Consider the following 21,647-nt stretch of genomic DNA (forward strand, 5'->3'; position numbering starts at 1 on the left):
CAGCAGGGAGCACAACCTGTTCAGAAAGGCTGACAGGATCTCAATGGCTATCTCCCCTCAGGCAGGTGAAGGTGCAGAAGCTTTGTACAGCATTCTGGCAACAGGAGCAGCTGATTTAGCGATCCTGGCAGGCTGACATCAAATAGATGGGAAAGGCTTGTGCTTCATCTCAGTTTCCAAATTCAAGAAGAGTGTTTAAGCAGAGATAAGGGCCTGAGATAGGTCCTATACCAATTATTGGAGATGTACCCACATTTGCATCACTTTTTCATTTCATTTACAATGGGAAAAAAGCCACATGTGAGACATTAAAGACCTTGCGAGTGTTACACCTACTGTCAGAAGTACCAGTAAAAGGAACTTCTTCAATACCTGCTCAAACATCACTTATTTGAGCTTGATTCTCTGAATGCAGAGTTTTTCTATTTGATAACCACAAAATACAAATTCTGTTGGGTATGTATCGCTATCTCGAGCTCTGCAGCTTCTGTGCCTGAGTGCAAGGTGTAGCGATCTCTAAAAAGCGTCTCCAAAGCGAAGGCACTCAGCAGGATCAGCTATATCCACTCACACCTGTGTGCATGCACAAACGCATGGATAGTTTCAGTAATATAAGTTGACAGCAAAGAGGCAGGACGATCTTTGCATAGATTTCCACAGGAGCAGTTTATTTCTTCCACACTGTGAAGGATCCCAGAGACAAAGACTGAGAACAATGGAGGGTCCAGGTTTAAGTACGGGGGCAGTACAAAGGCGGGACTAGGGAATGGGGATCCATGGGGGAGCTCTGGGGGAGTGGTGAGGGGCAAAGGCCAATGGGGGGAACCTGGAGAACTTTCTGGGATATGAAACATATAAGGTAGCAAGGGGGCAGAGCGGCCAACAGCCAACCGGGGAAGCAGAATTGGGGTAGATTAACATAAGAGAACAAAGCATCCAGGGAGAGGCTTCTTTTCTCACCGTGGCCTGGACAGAAGTCTCTGGTACTAGGGACTGTCTTACCACACACTGTCTCTGTTCTTTGTACCACAGCCTAACCATCCACCACAGGTATGTATTGAGGTTTGCGGTTTTCTAAAGTAATTTTTCCAGTTTGGATTGGATGACTGGGAGCAGCAAAGACTGCAGTTTTTCCAAACCAAATCTTTCCAGCCCAACTTAGCAATGGAGTCAAGACAAGTGGTAGAACATAAAATTTTGTTGCTGCTTGGGCTGAAAATTTGACTAAAGCTCAAGTCCAGGGAGATTTCCCAGGCTGGAAAATTTTATCTCAAGCAGTTACAACTGAGCAAACTTACAAGTATTTATTATACAGGAAATTGTAGGATTAGAAGGATCCTTTCTTCAGAGCACGTGAGAAGGTAGTAGAACATCTATTGTTCTCACAGAAAGTGTTTTCTGCTTTCCGATATGTAACATCTTTCACATTTCCTTGATTGCTTCTTATTCTACCTATCCTGGGATGGAAGCGAGTATTACTTCTTTCTCCCTAATAGAAACCTAACATATATTTCAAGACCTTTCTATTTTTTCTGGGTCTTTGACTCTGAATGTATCCAAATGCACCAGCTGAGACCTCATTCCTGCTGAACAGGGCAGCAGGGTACCCTCAGGGGCCATGTAGTTTAACTGCAAAAGTCACCGTCATAATTAGTCTGGTGTAACCTGCCAAGCTGTATCACTTGGAGAAAGGTGGGGGAGTCAGGCAGATCCAGTCACTTGCTCTGTTGTCCCTGTTTCTTAGGCATGCACTGCAGCCAGCCATGGAGAAAGAAAAAAATGGTGAAAGAAATCCATTTATTTTCTCCATTGTTAATCCCAGTGGATCTATAAAGTTGTTCTTAAAGATTTCCAGTTGAAAGATACTTTGGGAGTGCACAATACACTGAATTGTGGAAGATATGTTATTGTATCAGGACACTTCTTTTTTACTCCAATATATCATTATATGCAGAGTAACACTATGGACTATTACATGCAGAATCTGAGCAGAGGAGATAGTAACAAAAAAAACCTCTGCTCAGACAGAACCTCAAAGACCAAGAAAGGGGCAGACGTGACTTATTTGCATGTCATCTAAATTCTGTGTCTTATCTTGACCTCAGGTCAGATGGCAATTATTAAGTGAACTTTGTAGATTAGACAAAAAATGTACCACATTACAGTATCCCCCAAAGACTGTCTCCAGTGCAAACTCAGCCTCCCACTTCTGTTAGTAGTGGATTACTTGTGACAGGCTGGGCAGAAGATTGATTATTGTTATAACTTATTTCATGATCCCTCTTCTGGTGCAATAAAAGACAGTGATTCAGGTATCCAGAGAGTGGTGAATGAAAAGAAATGAAGGACTTAATTAAGAGCAATTCTGGATCAGAAATTTGTTGGTGAAAGATTTTTGAATCCGTTTAAAATTTCACTCAGTTCCTTTTATTTCTATTAAAGTCCATAGAATGATACCAGCATTCCACTGTGAGAGGTTTCCCCTTGACTAGCCATAGCCAGTGAAGCTTTTTTGAAGTCTGTTTCTGTTTTAATGTATTCTTTGATTTAGTAAGATTAATTTTTCCCACATTTTCTACAGAGTGCTACAGATTTTTTAGCTGTGTCAATTCAGCATGAAAATATTCCAAGGCTGGAACAGAGGAAGTGTATAAGACAAACTGGTTTCTACTAGAGGAAGAAATTAATATACTGGTTGTAAAATGGATGTTATGTTTTCTAGAGGGAAATTGTAAGTGGATATTAAAAGGATATAGCTACATATTAATTTGGATTTAAAGGGTTAGACACAAAGGAATTTTAAAACAAAAAGTGATATTGCATTAAGCAAGCCCTGGGAGTGACCCACTATGGGAGAGTCTTAGGAGATGACTGAGTGAGGTCCATGAAGGAAACTGGTGGCACACACTATCCCAGAACCAGGACTCGAGCACTGGCCCCATCTCTCCAGCCCAACACCTCAATTCTCAGTGTAATGCATGAATCATATTCCACAAATGCCACAGGTGTAAATAAGAATGGTGTCCTTGTGTTTTCTCAGGCACTACTTGGAGAAATGCTCAACTCTAGAGCTAACCTTTTCCCTCCTTCATCTTCCTCCCTGCTCCTCTTACAGCCCATTTGATGAAGTTTCAATGCTGATATCTTTGTGCCCGTGTCCTGTGAGCTTGTGGGAAAAGAGGAGGTTGTGGTGCTTCCCTGCAGGTGTGCATTGAGGGGCCACCCCTCTGAGACAGGCAATGAGCCCATAGCTCAGCAAAACTGTGCTTCAGTCTGAGTCATGTAACACCTGCTGTCCAGAGCATTATAAAGTAGCAAGAAAGACCAAATTAATCCCTCATGTATCACTACGGACAAAAGAGCTCATAGTTTTACAGTGCTGATGATTCAGGGGGACAGAATGCCAATAAAACCTCCTTCACAGCACCAAATTCTTACATCTTAATTTCTTTCAGTGAACTCTATCTGGAATTCATTAAAAAGCTGAAATTTGTGAAATTTACTTTTTACTCTGAGTTTGCTGCAGTGTTCTTTGGCCAGAAAATTCAGCTATTAAATATGTCTACCTCTTTTTTTTTTTCTTTTCCTTGCTTTTGAAGATACAAGGAAGGAAATGAGCAAAAGTTTAGGTGAAAGGCAATGAAATTCTCAAGAAGGGAACAGAGAGGGAAAAGGGAAAGTTGTATGTCTGGAAAATGTGGATTGTGGAAAGCAAGACTGCACAAGCAGCTTTCCTTGCTGATGCAGAGGCACAATACACATATTTTCTCATCTATACCTCACACATAATTCCGAACAAGTGATATGGCAGGCGAAAAGTGCTCTAGAAATAATTAACCAGATAAAATGTTTTTGATCCAGGGAGAAGAACTGATGAAGGACAGCCCCATGGGAGGCAGAATAGGTGCATGTGGGAGGTCTGCTGTCCAGTCCCAGCTGTATCACTGCTCTTCTGGTGATTTGGGTCAGCTGCCTCCCTCTACGCCAGCAAAAGTTGGTTCCGCTTGGAGGTTTGTGACTTGTTCTTCCTTGCTTTTAATTTTACTCTGTGGAAAATAAAACCTTATAATATTTTTTTCACTTGAAAATCCAACATGATTCCTATTTTTTTCTGTCCTCTCTAGGCAGATTTGAACCCTTTCACACACTGGACTAGAGTAGAAAATGTGTACTTAATAGAGTTTCCATCTATCTCCTCTGCACAGAAGTTTTGGAATTTGATGAAAAGAATCTGATTCATGCTCCCACCTGAATTTGGTTGGGTTTTTTTTTTCCCCACTATCCTGGCTGAAATAATGTCCTTCTTTCACAGTCATGTAATTAAATATATTTTTATATCGCCATTTTAAAAAATCAGTGTGAAATGAAACCTGCTTTCCTGTTCTCTGGCTATGTTTGCAGAACAGCTCATGAGAAGTGCTACACAAAAGGAGACATTTGCAGGGCACAGACTTCTCAGCCACCCTGGGACCACTCTGTGCATATCTGAGTGCCTTCTGCTGGCACCTCCACCATGGAGATCTGGTGCATAGAGATCAGGCACTGCTCCTCAGCTCTGAGCACCCTGCTGCCCTTATGGACACGCTGCAGCCCACAAGCAGCCTGGTCACTCCTTTGCCAGAACAGAGGCAGTCCAGCTGGAGGGTGTACACATGACCAAATCTTCAAAGATTTAAATGTGGTCAGCTTTGCCCTTCTGATCATCTCCTAGAAAGTTTCAGCCTTGAACCTACATCTTTCCTAAAAGGGATGGGGATTTATGAACAGGGGTGGGTCATGAGCCACAGACAGGTCCCAGACAGGACTTTATCCTCTGTTTCCCTCCAGGTCACCTACTTAGGTGTCCTGTCTCCTTTCTGTGCAACACTCTCAGTGTCCTACTCCCACTCCCCCTTTCTGCTGATGTTCCTCCATCCCAATACATTTATATAACCATATATGATACTTTTTGGAGAGAGAACTTTTACGACTTTTGTCTGGTGGTCCATTAGCAAGCAGAAGGTGCCAACAGGATTTCATAAAGCTCTCTGTTCAAGGCAAACACAGTGTGAGGCTCTTACCTGCAATTTTGTGAGTCTCTAACCCTAGGTAAGCACTGTAGGACCCTGTCAGTGGATTTGTAAAACCTCAGCGGCAGAGAAATGTAACATCTGAGAGGTTGGGGTGATGGGCTGAGCTGTGGAAGATCTAACAACAACTACATGGCAGTCTGCCTTGCCTAAAGGAGTAGGAGGGCACCAAATATCCTCACGAATTTGGATTGGAGTATAAAGGAAAGTGTCACTATGAAACTTCACGGATTCAAATTCATGAAACTCAGAGACGGCAGAGTATGGCAATAGATGCAACTTCTTGCAGTGTGTTTTCTTGTGGTAGTGAACAGATACGACGGGGGTGTGTAAGGGTGGGACACAAATAAGAACAGGGGAAACTAGAGCTGCAAAAAGGGAAAATTTTTACTCTGCTCTAGCATTAGCACACAGAATGAGAGGAAAAGATGACTGATTTAAGTTATTATTATGGGCAATTAATTTGAAAGAATGATGGTAGGCTTGTGGTTTGGGGTTTTTAACTTTCCACTCTTTGTTTCTTTTCAGAACATCAAGTAGGTTTCTTCTATTCTTGCTGCATTTTCAAACTTCTCAGCAGCTTTATACAGTCTCATGATTTGGGTACATTTATCTTGGAAGGGTCCTCTGGAAATCATCTAGTCCAGCTTCCTGCTCAAAGCATGTACATCTTCAAAGTTAGATCAGGATTCTCAGCACCTTGCATAGCTGAGTTTTGGAAATCTCCAAGGACAGAGATTTTCTGTCTTTGTGGGCACATACTCCTGTGCTGACCGACCACTGTGCCCACACACACTGCTTTGTCTAGGCAATCTCTGTACAGGCACACAGGAAGTGAATATAACAGCACAGGACATCTCTGTTTTCCTTCATATTCTTATCATGTCCATTTTTAAATGATTACAGCCCTGTATATATAAAATGTGACAGCAGTTAATTTGGGTACTCCATCATAATTCATTGGGGAAATTAGGCACAATTCAGCTGCTACTGAAGTCAGCATGTGTCTCCCCAAAGACTCCTCAGTAGGATTAAACTCAGTACCCAGAACTTTAAGGCATGTCCATCTTTTCAGAAACCTGTTTCTGAAAATAGCCAGTACAGGTATTTCAGTTACTTCCAGGATCATGTTCTGTCTTTCCTTACACATGTGGCCAGCAGGTAAGGTCTAGAGAAGTCATCTCTCTAGATAACAAAGAAATCCATTCAATCAATCAGCTAGCTCACCTTTAGGCAACAAGCAAAGCCTGAACTCTTAAACTGCTTGTTCTGCTTGTGTTTTTACAAAGAGCAAGCATGATCCTGTAATACAGCTGAATCAGTTCATGAGCACTGTGAGATAAGAGTGCAGCTCAATCAGATCTGAGCTACTCCTGCTAAGAGACGCTTATGTGCCTTGTAAGATGTCTTGGTTTGAAAGAAAGGTGTCTGCTAAGGAAGGCAGGAGCCTCCTTTGGAATGGCAGATGCGACCCCCCTTCCCTCCAAGGTATTATAATTTTGAAATCAAGGGGCTTTTAGGCAAAGATGTGGGAAATAGGAATAACAGTTCTTTACTATTATATATATAACCAGTCAAACAAACAACAATAACTCTGGCAGTAACAGCAAACACAAACCCAGTCCCAGCCTTCTCGGCTGTCGGGCCCTTTCCCCTCGGGTGCAGTTCCGCTCGCAGCCGGCAGGGGTGCTGGCGGCTCCCGGTGAGCAGGGCAGGTGCGATGGTTCCCCCGCGGCTGCAGGGGGCGCTCCGGAGCGAGCTCGGGGAGCACGCGGCTGCTCTGGTGCCCTGGGATCCTGGGAAGGGATGGAACAAAGGCTTCACAAACCCCTGGGCAGCCGATCCCGGTGTCTGGCTGGACCGTCAGGAACAGCAGGCTGGAACGGCAGGGAAAAGCACAAATCCCAGGTGGCAGACGAGATGTATCGAACTGTGGAGCTGCGGTGGGAACCCCCCAGAGGTCTGGGCAGGCAGGGTGAGCAGGGCTACAACATAGAGAAGGCTTGATGCAACGGCGGGGGCAGGACAGCCACAGCCCAGCTCCCAGCAGGGCAGGGAAGGCGGGCTTGGGATCCTGGGGTTTCTCTGGCAGAAGGAAAAGCAGCTGAAGAAGCAGCCTCTCTCTCTGTTCAAATGCCGCTGGGGACCGACTGACCACACACCCAAGTGAAACAAAAGAGTAGCCAGATGCACCCCACCTCCATAGCCAGCTGTTTTGTTTTTCTTAAGTTCCCAGCAATTTGTCCCCCTACCAACACATATGGGGAAAATTCCTTTAACAGAAAAAAAAACCCCAGGAGAGCTCCTAAAACCCCAACATAAGATAATGTTGGTCCACTGGAACACTCAGCCCATGGCTTTCAGACTTGGCTGAACGGAAGACATAAAAATCCTTTTCCTCTTGGCTTTATACTTCCTCTCAACATTTTTTGTTGGGTTTTTGCTTGTATGTTTCTTTGGTTTGGAATTCAGATATTAATTTAAATATGATCTCATATGAAGAAGATGACATTGAATATACAGAAATTGTGCCTACACAATTAACTCGTTTCAGGCCCAGCATGGCTCAGGGAGAGCTGATTCTATCCTTCACAGAGAATCACAAGATTGATATAAAAACCAAACATAATCCTTCTTTACACTTCAGTTTACTGGTTTAGTTTTTTTGACCTGGCCTGCAAAGCTGGCATCTCTGTAAGACTTGACAAGATGAAAACTGAATTGATGATCAAAAAGCCATCTGTCCTTTATCTTCCTCTTGTGGCATATATGCAAATAAGTGTCTTGATTCCCAAATACAGTATTTGCTTCCCAGTATGATTTCATCTTTCCTGCTTGATTATGTCAGAGCTTTTAATCTCAATAATTAATTCAGCCAAATGGATATGATTCTTTAAACATACCCTTCCTCCCACCCCATTAAAATTAAATCTGAGATGTGGGATTTCTTTAATCAGGAAGAAATGATAATATTTTATCTCCCTGATTACTCTAGTTAAATCAAAATGGCCCTTTAGGGCATTGATAAATGGTTTCTGTGGTACTGTGACTATCACAAGGGGCTCGAATGGGATTTGAGAGTAACTGCTTCAAGAAGATATGTATCCCAGTGGCAGTACAGGCAAAGATGAGATGACTGTAATTTCTCCCAGCCAAAGACAGCTGGTTGTGCCAAGACAAGGTGTCTCACTATGTTATGAGACTCTTTTTACACTGTTTATCCTGGAGATATGGCTTAGGTCTTCTTTACTGGAAGATATAATGAGTGAGAAGTGATTTGTTTTATGTTTATCATGCAAGATCGTAAAACTGAAAATAAAGTGAAAAGGAATATGACATTTTCATACTACCTAGAGATCTTGGCTCTCCATAATGCCAGTCCTACAAATGCTGTTCTCCAAAACATTCTGGTGAAAAAGCTAACAATGAGTAAATTTGATAATCTGTGGTCATTCAGAACAGGGCATTTTTTACCTGGGATTGGCAATGGCCCACACTTGGAAAAAACTGTGTCTCTCTCGAGATGTACACTGGAATGTGATGAGTAGGAAGGACAGGGTTTTACCACAGTCTAAAAAGTAAATTTCTTGTTCACTTGTTCTGTTTTCCTGGTTTTTATCCTCTTTAATCAAGGCTAACTGGTTCTAAAGCTCTCTAATGCTGAGTAATATCAAGACCACAGTAACAGTTCTTTCATCTTGTTTTCTCACTCTTTTACACAAGTTATGGCTGGCAAATGTCCTTTGTAGTCAACTACTTGTGGAACTTTTCAGTCACAAAGTTTGCTGAAGACATTAGATAAGACCTAGAAGTTACAACCCAGACCAAGCAACATCAGTCTCATCCTTACCTTGGAGCTGAGCCTGAACATGACATTCATCACAGGGCAGCAGGTAGTCTTGATGGTGTATCAAAAGTAATGCCAGAGAATGCTGACATTTATCAAAATGGAGAAAATGCCACTCATTCTACATCAGCTTCTAAAACGCAGATATCTGCTGCCAAGCTTGTCATCACTGCATTACCTCTGTGATCAGTGGAGAGGAATGGCTGCAGTTCATCTTATCTACCATAGGCATGATGACTCAGTCTACTTCTGTCTGCTAACTGGAAAGGGAAGCTAAGGTGTCGAGTTCAAATGGAGATATCTAAAGAAGTGATTATCCCACTGCTGAGGCTCTTAGTTCAGCCTCACCCTGAGCACTGTGTGCAGTTCTTGGCCCCAACAATTAAGAAGGAAGTGAAGGTGCTTGAGTGTGTTCAGAGAAGGACAACAAAGCTGGTGAAAAGGCTGGTAGGCACACCCTGTGACATGTCCTGTGAGGAGTGGCGACAGCCTCTGGGCTTGTCTGGTTCGGAGAAGTGGCAGCTGAGTGTCAACCTCATTGCTACAGCTTCCTGATGAGGGCAAGGGAAGAGGGCTGAACTCTTCTCCCTGAGATCCAGTGATAGGATATGTGGGAATAGCTCAAAGCTGCACCAGGAGAGGTTTAGACTGGATACTGGGAAGCATTTCTGTACCAAGAGGGTGGCCAAACACTGGAACAGGCTTCCTGGAGAGGTGGTAAATGCCCCAAGCCTATCAGTGTTTAAGAGGCATTTGGATAATGCCCTTAACAAAATGCTTTAACTTGGTCAGCCCTGGGATTGGTTAGGCAGTTGGACTAGACGATCCTTGTAGGTCCCTTCCAATCAAAATGTTCTGTTCCATTCTGTTCTGTTCTATGCTATTCTATTCCTATCCTAGTCTTCAGTGTCTACAGGCTGGCACAGATACTGCCCTACAGTCCTTGTTTTGCCCTTATGCCTCAGAGACCTCTGCCAAAGAAAAATGAGATGCCAACTTACAGACTTCACTGAAGTGTTTTCAGAAGCACAAAAATCTCAGATAAAAGGAGTTACCATTATTCATTTCACTTACAGGTGTCACAATGACATTTTTTTCCTCTGAGAACTGAACTTACAGGAAGCAGACTGGGAAAGAAAGGAAGGGAAGAGGAGCAGAGGTCAAAGATCTTTTGCCAGAATGGTGTGGGAGTAGGATGCCAGTCAGTCTTTGTCCTGAGCAGAGCTTACCCTGACATGCAGCTGTTGCTCACAGAGGAAATATTAGAAGGCCAGGACAGAGGTGAAGTGAGGTGATGGCTGAAGTCCCCATGGGACTGGCTTGCTTGGCAGTGCTCTGCTAGTTCTACATAGGACCCAGAAGATACTGAAGAAGTTCATGTTCTACTGCCCACAATATAAAACCCCCTGTGAGAGACTGAAAAGTTATGGTTAATGGCTTAAACATCGTTAAAGAAGCTGCGACCACCAAAGCCCACTCCCCACCCAGATATGCCTCCTGATAGGAACTGGACTGTGAGTCAAGCTGTCCCAGGTCTAAGGAGACGAATGTATCCACAAGGAAAGCCAAAGCCAGCAGCTGCCCTGATACTCAGCCCTGGCTGGGTTCGGACTGGGAGAGGCCATAGCCCATAGACTCATTTGCTGAGGCCAGGTTTGCACATACTCCCCCCCAACCAAGGCAGGAGAAGGAGAGTTTTTGGGTGTGTGGTGTAACCTCTGGTCAGAGGGAGTGAACACCCATCCTGCCTGACACAAACTGTCTCAGTTGTAAAAGCCCCCACCATGGGAAGGCCACATACACAGAGGACATATATGTGAGAGGCAGCTGAGGAGCTGTCATAAACCATCAAAGACACCCAAAGCACCCCAGACTCATTCCTGAGGCCTGGCACCAGAGAGGCTGCATGTGATGCCAAATGATGCAACAGATCCAGAGTCTGTTGCAAGAGACAGCTCCAAACTTCCCCCCAACAAAGTGAGGTACCTGGGTATTCCCACCCAGTCTGAACATATATTAATCCACTGAACTCTGTGTTTAGTGGGACACCCACCACCGAGAAGACCAGAAGAAGAGGATCAACAGGACGCTGTTGGGATCTATGGAGTGGTGACATTTTCTACTTAATCTGTCTCTCTGTCATGCTCTTTCCCCCACTCCCCTTTTCTCTTTCTTTCTCTATCTCATTTTTACTGCTAGATACAATCCATACTATTGACTTTGGCATATGGTCTCATTTGCACCTTAGTCAGGGCAGAGGCATATCTCTAACAATTTTAATAACTGGATCCTAACACCCCCTCCCTTCTGCATGCTGAGTATGGAAATATATGCACACATATTGCTCTAACAGATGCACTGAGCAAATTCCCTTTGTATCCTGTGCTGCACTTTTGAGACTTCGTATCCATATTTTCTATCAGTTGGAGAAAACCTCTTCAAAATCACTTAATTAAGTCTGTGTCTTTATAAGGTGCATTGGTTTACACCAGAGATGTATTTAACATTTCCTACCTTTGCCACAGAAAAGGCAGTAGCAAGAACAAAGACACTTCATTACCATAAGAGGAATACAGGGAAAGTGTTCATCCCCTGAATGTGCAGACAAGGTCATTAGTGGCATTACAACGTGATATTTTTAAGATTGATCATGTCTTTTTAATTGCACAAACACAGAAGGTAGCATCATAGATTATGACTAGAAGTCATTTGCCAGATAGACATTGCAATAGCAAGTGAACTTGAATTTTCTTTGAAATTGGAAAGGTAGTTACAATATATATGCTACTGTTTATACCACCTACCCATGGGCTATCTGGGGAAAAGCTATTTGAACAAAATTGGGAAATGCTGCACAACAGCATGCTGGCAAAATAATCTCTCTTAAGCCAGTATCCTGCCAAGTGAATTTAATGAAGAAAGTCAGATCTGAATAAAGAGATAGACTTCACTTATCTGTGGCTGAAAATATCATAACTAATGTTTTTCCTTTGAAAAATATTTGTTTTGCAGAATTCAAACTTCCCTCTTAATCCCTTAGCACACAGCCACAGGTGAAAATGCCTGTACTGGTATAAGATTTCAGATTTCCTGGTTGATTTGAGGTTTTTCAATTTGGAATATAAGGTCAGAAATGCTAGAGTTTCCCAGTGGTGGAAACTGCCATTTCTGAGGAACTCAAAGGATGGAAATTAATTGGAAATGTCCTACCCAGACTCTGATTTCAGGCCTACTTCATGCCTTTCATACTGCCCTTGAACAGTTATAAATTTGCAAAATGAACACATTTTGTGGAAAAAAAAAACTAAAAGAAATGGCAAGAAGCTTCAGGAGAAAAACAAAGAGAGCAGGATAGATCTACAGAAGAAACCAAGTGGAAATTAGTCACCTACACACCAGAGTATATCAGGGTGTGCAGCTGAAAACCAAAGGATTTGGGGGAACCTTATCTATGCCTCAGAACTTTGTAGGCTGATATACTGCTGTCAATACCTTTTCCAGTGGAACAGGAAAAGGAACAGGAAAAGACTAGACTGCTTGTCTTCCTGGTGATACACTGTGAAGTACAGCTCTTGCAGTCCCTATTGCTGTTTGGGGAATGAAATGTGGAGAGTTCAGGCATCCCTGAAAATACAAAGATGCAATACCAGTCCAGAAAAGAGACCTGGTTCAGACAGTGCTGCCCCAAAGGCATGGGTCTGTTACATAATCCTCCCATTGCTAGCTTGAGCAGACCAGTGAGGTTGTCCCAGATGACTGTAAAACATTGTAGGTTAAATAAACCAGCATATCCACATTGGGCAGGAGGTTATAGCTACTGGGAAGTGCTGGTCTACACAGGCCAAGGTCTGTTAGGTTAAACTACTCCTTCCCATGTGACCAGATGTGGAGAACAGTATGTCAGAGACATTCATCTGACTTTTCTTAATAGTGGTTACAACTGTCCATGATGTCACTCTAAAGTCAATATCTAAAATACACTATATACATCATATTTAAAACTGCCTAATTTTTGTTTCCATTGGCAGTCAGGAGCTCAGATAGATAAACAAGCACTATAGTCATCCAAAATTAGGAATAATGTATCTTTCCCTGTACAGCAGAGGTATTTTTGTCACAAAAAACTATGTCCACTCTTTTTAAAACAAATTATCTGCAAAAGCATGTACTTTGACAATATGTTTATTGGTTTACATGTAGCATCTAATCAAAGAAAATTCTTTGTTCTTCTTGCAGTGCATGGAGCTTTATTTGGTTACACTGATGGTAAATTCCTGCACCCAGCGTGTCACGGCTGTTTGCTAAGAGCCGTGGGAATCACTGATGGATTGCACTGGCTGTTGTTTGTCTGCTTCTGCCTGTTCCCATTTCTGACATAATCTGGTTACTTTAGGAATGGATCCCTTCCTTCCTTGCCAGAGGCAACTGTCTCCTTCCTTGCCAGAGGCAACTGTCTCCAAGTGCTAGCAGGAATGAGGATGAGTGTTTCAGAGCCCCAGAGAAACTAAAAAAACCTTTGACACAGGCAGTAAATTACATCTTACATTTGGAAGAGTATCCGGCCTCTAACTGACCTTGCAAACTGTGGGAGCAAAGAGAACATCAATACACTAACTGGAGAAGCAGCAATAGTTCATATTGTACATTATCTTAATTTTTCCATAAAAAGGGTGCTCAGTGGGAAGGCAAGAGATTTCCATGAGCTTTCCTGGCTTCTTCTCAATCTCAAGAAACAAAAAGGTTGGATGAAGATGGTAATTTTCCTCCACCTTTTCATTTCACACAAAAATATGCTGCAGCCACCTGCTTGTATCCAGGACTTTCTGTTTTGCCTGACAACTTCTATTTTTAAACTGGCTGAATTCCTCTCTGTAAGGAATTGCCACAGCCGCTGACACCCCTCCCAGTCACACCTCCCAGTTCTGCCCTGCTCTGGGCTCTGGATTACGTTTCCTCATATGTTGTGGTCTTGTTGCTATTTTATGTCTGTTTGTCTGGTTCCTCCACAGTATGTGCTGTGTGGAACTGACTGACATAAGGGAACAAAATGCAGAAATATGTCCCAATTCTTTCTGCCTTCCTCCAGGCTACAGAGCACACTGGGTTTTTCTGCTTCCTATTTTTTTTCCACTTCCTAATGCTGTTCTTATTTTAAACATTATCTTCACATTTGATTACTGTAGTTTGTAATTGCGCTTGACTTAATAGTGGAAAAAACCACAGCTGTTCAGTGTGTTAGCTTGCAAATGCTGGTAGCTTTCACAGTGATTTATACCTCCAGCCATACTCCCCTAACACACTGGTAAAAGGTCATTTGAGAATTACTGCTCATTCACTCACATGACACTAGGCCTTGTGAGGCACATGCATGACCCAGGATCTCAGAGTCCTATGTGCTAACCATGCAAGTATTTTTAGCACAAGTCAACAACTGAGTTGTTTCTCTTCTGAAATTTTTTAGTAATTTGCTTTTTCTCAGTCATTATGCATGTTTCCTCTGAACGAGTGAGGGTTCAGTCAGTGAGGATCAGGCTGAGCACTCAGCCAGCACAGGACACCATGCTCTGCTGCAGATCTCCTCACACAGCACACAAAACGTGGAGCGCAATGAGATTTCAAGTGCTGTGCACGATTGCAGTGTACATATCTCTTACGAAACACTACCTCCTATTTTGTTCAAGACATTTTAAATCTGGTTTTAATGTAATTCCTTTCTAATGTATTCTATGCAACCATATATTTGTGGGCCACTTTTGAGAATCAAGAACCCCTGGCACTGAATTTTCCTATGATTCTACAAATGTGGTGAGAAACAATAGCTTTGGGAATCCAGGTGAAAATCTGAGGGTAGATCGGTTAGGACCAAAACCTCAGCTCTGAACACAGGCATGAGAGACCCTGTACGTGGTCTGTGCTCAATGTCACTTGTATCCAGATGGTAAATTCATACCAGCAGGGATTTGGTTTAGTTTTGTGTTGTTTGGTTTGGGCTTTTTTCCTCAGTGCTTAGTACAGCCTAATCCCAGTGTTCAAGACAATAATAAATGTTGAAAGGAAGTTCTTCATATGAGTTCAGGTCAAGCCAAGCCCTAATACTTAATTTCCCCAAACTCTATGATTTTGGTATCTTTAACTGTCTATCTGGCTACATGCTTACCTATAATCTAAATAAAGAACAGAAGAAGGAACTTAATGTTCACTACGGCATTCAAATCCTTTTCAGTCTCTCATTACTGCTCAGTCTCTGCTTAAAGGAAAATTCCTCTACCCTACTGATAGTTTAGTATTTTAGACAATTATGAGGGCAAAAGAGATCCTTTATCATGAAATTTGTCCTGCACAATTCCATACCATTAGATATAGAAGCCTGTCCCCGTGTGAAAAGCAAGAATACACCTAAAGACAGGAATTTGATTGATAATAATACTTTCTGTCCTGATTCAACTCTGAGACGATAGAATCATTCAGGTTGGAAAAGACCTTTAAGATCATTGAATACAAACATTAACCTAACCTTGAGCCTCCTTTTCTCCAGGCTAAATAACCGCAGATCCCTCAGCTGCTCCTCATCAGACTTCTCCAGACTCTTGCCCAGCTTTGATGCCCTTTTTGGACATGCTCCAGCACCTCAATGTCCTCCTTATAGTGAGGGGCCCAGAACTGAACACGGAATTTGAGGTGTCACCTCACCAGTGCCAAGGACAGGAGACAATCACTGCCTTGGTCCTGCTGGCCACACTGTTTCTGATACAGGCCAGGATGCCATTGGCCTTCTTGGCTACCCGGGCACACGCTGGCTCGTATTCAGCCACTGTCAAACAGTGTCCCCAGAATGCACATGGCCTGGTCCCATGCTCCTGCAGGGTCCAGTTGCTGGTGTAGGTCCACAATCACCCTGCAACATGAGTAATTTTAGCACCAAATCATTCTGACTTTGCAACAGTAAAATGAGACACCATGTCCCCAGTGTTCAGTGCAGAGGCACTGCTCAGAGTCCAGGAACATGGCCCAGAGAGACAAAAATTGTAGCAGAATTAGACAGCAGCTTGTCAGGGGATGAGTTTTTGTTGGCCTTTACTCAATGGCCTTTATGTATCTAAATGTTCCTGCTTTAATAGTCCTCAAGAGAGGACTATTTCTTACCAGCTGCTCAACCCATTTCATCATCTGAGACATGGTTTATGCTTTGCATATTAAAACCTAATGTATTTTGGAAAAAGCTCTAATGCCTCTGTCCTGGGTTGCAGTGTATTCTATTACCATCCTCATGAGCTGTTGAAATCAGGCGGGGCAGTGTTTCCTTGCCTCCTCCCCCTTTCTGTTAATGGCCCATCATTGTCCTGCTGCATGACTCAGAGATAACTCCCTCCGACTATCTTCTGTTAATGAGCCTAATCAACACTTGGCCTCATGACTCATCACCCCATTGTGAGATGCTCCACCCAGAGGGAGGAACCAGGCATCCCATCGTGGATATAATCTGAGACTCTGAACACCAGAGAGAACCCTTTCCACTGGATTTCCAGAGGACAGGAGCTACACAGCCACCACTGGACCTTCTGAGGAAGAGCAGACCCTTTTTTCTACAGGATCACTGCTTCAGGACTGCAGCCACCATTCTACCAGACTGCTACCACCACCCTGCCTAACAGGGACTCAGGTTGTATCTTGATTCTGTCAGTTTGAACCAGTGTTTTCTTTTAGTTTTTTCCTTTTCTTTAATTTCCCCATTAAATTGTTATTCTGACTTGGTGCCTCCCACTGGTTTGTTTTCAAACTAGTACAGCCTCTAATTTGCGTACAAGAGTCTTGGCTTCACAAAGGCATAGGACATCCTTGTCTTCATGGCAAGCCAAACCCAGTCCCAGAGCCCACATATCTCCATCTGGAAGATAACACATATTTACTGTATAATTGTTTGATTTGGGTTTTCTTAGAGGCCAATGAACAATGGCCCAGCATCTGTGACTGGACTTCCCTGTCCCCAAAGGATTTTCTGGAGGCTGTCACACAACAGCTGTGTGGTTCCCTTGGGTCTGCACCAGGGTGGGTGGAGAAGAACATCCCCCTTGGCATTCCACCTCACCACACTGCTCCCAGGAAGCTCAAAGTACTCTTTGATCACAAATTGCCAGCACTTACTATGCCAGTGAGGGAGTGTGGGCAGTATCAAGTGTTCTCCCAAGACATGTGGAGGTCACATACCTCCCAGCTCACACTGACACAAGGATTGTGCAATGTGTTGGGATATGTTCAAGGACATTTGGACATACACTACTTTCTGCTTGCACAGCACTGAGAGGAATGCACAGGCTGAATCCAATGGGAGCAGCAGGAGGGACACAAACAGGCAAGTTCTGTGGTACTCCATCCTCCATTGATGTCAATTGCTTAAGTCCTTTTTTCCCATGTCAGATGGAACTTCCTGAAACATGCAAATATCAGGAGCCTCTCTGAAACATGCTGCCTGGGCAAGGAAGGGGCTAGTGTTTGCCAGCTCTCACAGTCCCAGAGACAGAAGGAGCAGCATGGGGGAAAAGAGGATGGGGAAATCCTCTCTATTCAATCATTTGATTATAACAGTTTCTGTTACAGTGGGGATACTGTAACACGCCTATATCAAACCAGGAGTCCCGTGGAAAAGAAATATATATATATGGACGGATTCTTGCTAGATGTTTCAGAGATGTTTATTTCCCCAGCCGCATGGCCGGGCTCTGCCAAGGAACTGCTACAGTCACGGGACCCAAGCTCCTTTGCCCGCACAGGAAACACAAACCAACCAATGGGGAACGAGGCTGACCAGGGGCAGGGAAACCCCGTGTCTCCCTCAGGGCTACATGGCGGGGGGAGGAGACCCCGACATTTCACCTGTTTTATTTTAATAAAAGGCGAATGAAGACAACTGGATAAACATAACAAGAAAGTTTCAAAACAAAACAAGCCACCCTCCTGAGTCTTTAAATGTCCAAACAGATTCTCTGGAACATCTTAAGGCTGACAGAAGGGAGACAGAACTCTCTGAGCATGCTTTGTGTGGAAACTGAGGCAGGAGAGGGTTTAATTTCTTCCCTACCCCTTTTCATCCCCCACTCGGCATTGGAAAGGGATTTTTGGGGAAACAATTGGCAAAGGCATGGTTTTGTGAGGGAAACCATGGATGGAAAAACGGATTGGGAATACACTGGGGGTAATAGGACATAGGGTAAAAGGGAAAGGTGGGGGGATTAGGAAAGGGAGACTGTAGAGGGGATTTACAATGGAGATATTGTCTAACATGACTACGATTTTTTGCATATATACTTCCTTTTACAGAAACACCATCAGGCCCAGTGACCTGCGATGCTTGTAACCCTTTTCTACCTTGTATGATTTTGAATTCCACCACCTCTCCATCTCCCAAGCTTGGGATGCATTTTTCAGGGTTATTCTTTTTAATAGCAGTTCTATGAATAAATATGTCTTGCTGGTTATCACATCTTGTTATAAAACCATAATTTTGTTTAACATTGTACCATTTTACTATCCCTAAGATCTTAGCTACTATGGTCTTTTCCTTTTTCTGAGTGGCTGCTGTTTTCTGTCTCGCTGAGTCTTTGCTCTCTCTTTCGGTCGCTCCTGTGTTGGAATTGTCGGGGCTGCTGGTTCCTGTGCGCTTTTCCCAGGGTCGCGTTCGGGGCCGCGCGGGCCGGGCCGGGCCGTGCCACTCCATTCTCCGTGCGTCGCCTCCTCTGCTCTCAGCTGCGTTGCCACTTCCAGGCTCTGCATCTCGGCGGGCCCCCCGAGTGATGACCCCCCCCGCGCCCTGCTCCAGCGTGCGTTTCGGCTGGGTGCGACTCCGCTCTGCTCCACCGCTGCCAGCCGCCACTCGCGCGCCGCCCCTCTTGTTCGGGCGCTCACGGAGCTCGCTCCACCATGCGCTGTGCGGGGCCGGGCGGGCACCGCTGGGTCCCGCCGCGCCTCGCTCTGCCACCGACACTGCGGCTCGTGTGGCTCCGCCCGCGCACGGGATCTGCCTCGCTGCTGCTCGCAGAGCACTCGGTGCACGTGGCCGAGGCCGCACGGTCCCTGAGCCAGGCTTCCCTTCACCAGGACACAGCTGACATTGCTCAACAGTCTTGGTAATTATATAATATTCATGAAAATATTCTTCCATCGGCATATATTTTGACTCAAATATTAACTGTGTCCAAACGGTCTTCCAAAAGCTCTTGGTAAGAATTAAATCCCAAGAAACATAGAAAAAGTTCTTAAACAACCATGCCAGGAAGTGTTTCAGTTCTTTCTGAGCTTGAATCAAGCTAAAATTTACAAATTGTTGTTCAAGAATCATTTTAAGTTTAAGATAAATGTCCATATGCGGCTCTGAGAGCCAAGAGTCTTCCCACGGTTCCTCCATAGTTTAGATATGGAATAGCAAAACAAAACCAAGAAGAGGAATCCAAAGTTTCTAGGGTTTACTCACACAAATCAGTCGCTTAGGGATCGGGGATCGTTCTGCTCTCAATTCCCCACCATTTTGTTGCAGTGGGGATTCTGTAACACACCTATATCAAACCAGGAGTCCCGTGGAAAAGAAATATATATGGACGGATTCTTGCTAGATGTTTCAGAGATGTTTATTTCCCCAGCCGCATGGCCGGGCTCTGCCGAGGAACTGCTACAGTCAGGACCCAAGCTCCTTTGCCCGCACAGGAAACACAAACCAACCAATGGGGAACGAGGCTGACCAGGGGCAGGGAAACCCCGTGTCTCCCCTCAGGGCTACATGGCGGGGGGAGGAGACCCCGACAAGTTTCCTCAAATCTTTTAAATACCTGTCTCTTCCATACACAGGTTGTGAGGGGAAGGCAAGGATGATTTACCACGGTGTGTTCAGACTGTGTGAATGCTCCTGAAGTAATTCAAAAACCTAAACCCCAATGTGTAATCTGCTTTCTTGCCACATTATTCCTTTAATGAAAGGGATGTCTTTCCTTGCCAGAAAGACAAGGAGACACTAATTCACACCAATTGACTGGAACTTCTACCGTGGAAAAATTGGTCTAGTTATGTCCTGCAAGTCTTAGAAGCTGAGTGATAGTGGTAGGGAAAAATCAAAAGTCACATTCACAGGTACCTATGATCATGGTCCTGCACACCAGTTAATAGATCTTTTCATTCACATTCAGTGGTTGCAAGATCAGACCCCATCTGCATAAGAAAATGCACAGCCCATGTGTGGGACTGTATTGCCTGTGCATTTAAGTCAGGGCTATGTTGTTGTGCATGTTTTCAAAAGGAAAAATAATGTGCATAATCTGGAAGAAGAGTTCAACTTAAAGAAAAGCTTTAAAGTTTTCAAGTAATTTAATTCCATTTCAGAACATGATTACTACTAAATTACTTTTATCCTCTAAGTACTTTCCAACATAATAAATGGTACTGATGAAAATCAGCATGAATTTGTGGTAATAGTTTTACAGACTTAACTCTGGAATTTTGAGGGTGTGGGACTTCTGGTGCACACCTGTGTTTGTGTCTCCAGTCTTTGGACAGGTATTTGAAAAATCACTCAATCTTTTCTTATTTCTGTGGATTGGATGATCTGAAATGATCCTAAGCAACTCAAGGTCCAGATAAAAAGTGTGTTAAGGAGCTTTAACTGGGAGGATTAACAGGCAGGATTCTTCTAAGTACTAGCTTCTCTGTAGAAGAATGTCTTCCATGTCTCCTCCTGGACTGCATCGTCTAGACACCCACAGAAGTCTGCAAAATAGACTAGAAAGATTTAACATTCAGTTTGTTTCTGTTTACAATGGTGTTTAAATAAACAGAATTATTCCCCACAGTCTGTCTTCATTGACTAAGAAAGAGATTGAGATGCAAGAATGTTCTCTGAGCATCCAAAGTGATTTTGACAAATCTTAGTAAACTTGGCTATTAATAACTGTGTCTTACCACTCAGAAAGTAATGGGACAAGCTTTTTTTATCTGGTGATTAAAGTTGGTCTGTATTGTCTTCCACTGAATTTTGACCTACTACCTCCCTTTTGGGGCTTTACTTCATAGTGCAGTAACTTGGACAGTTCAACACACCAGAGGTAACTCACTCCATCTCCACTGTTTGGTTACTATCTAAGCCAGTCAGTCAGACTGAAAAATCTAAGCTTCACCTACGACAATCGTTTGTGTGGCAATTCTTTTCTGTATCTACACACAGAAATAATTTACTCTGCATTCAGAAAATTAGGCAAAGTCTAATTTCTAATCTATGTTCAAAAGGAACATAGATTTCTAAACAGGCTTACATTTATTTTCCTTTTTTTTCTGTCTCATCATCATATTATCAATTATACAGCTTAACATAGAAGACCCATTTAAAAATCCACCTCTAGCACAGGTTATGATTGATTGCAGGGCCATGTGGAGCCTCAAAGGATGGTGTGGCCAGAGACAAATATATACATTTGAAAAAAAAGAGCCATTCCTGTCCTTGCAGGATGTGGAGGAAGCACAGGACTGTGATCTTGAAAATCTACTTGAACAATGAGATTTCATTTCCCAATGAGAATAGGCCTTCAACTTGTTCTCCCACACTATAAATCAGCTGAAGGAAGTTGGGTGTTGGAACCCTGGGTTTAGGAAATTTAGGTTTATGGAACATACTAATATATATATGTGCAACAATATGGAGGATTTGGGGTGTGGATTAGTGGAGATATGTGGAGAAATTTTGTGGCATTGGTAAA

The 21,647-nt window shown here is 43.5% G+C and overlaps 1 protein-coding gene across 5 annotated transcripts in view; it reads right to left on the bottom strand.

Moving 5' to 3' along the window:
• Nucleotides 1-20,246: 20,246 nt before the first annotated feature.
• TMEM65 (transmembrane protein 65) overlaps nucleotides 20,247-21,647 on the bottom strand; it is a 109,039-nt gene continuing 107,638 nt past the window's right edge. For 4 of the 5 annotated variants that reach the window (XR_011148474.1, XR_011148473.1, XR_011148472.1 and 1 more), the window contains one exon: nucleotides 20,247-20,676. The gene's annotated coding sequence lies outside the window, so the exon portion shown is untranslated. The remainder of the gene's footprint in view (nucleotides 20,677-21,647) is intronic. The other variant, XR_011148475.1, reaches the window with a different exon arrangement.

Source organism: Aphelocoma coerulescens, chromosome 2 (genome assembly GCF_041296385.1).
Source record: "Aphelocoma coerulescens isolate FSJ_1873_10779 chromosome 2, UR_Acoe_1.0, whole genome shotgun sequence".
NCBI lineage: Eukaryota > Metazoa > Chordata > Aves > Passeriformes > Corvidae > Aphelocoma > Aphelocoma coerulescens.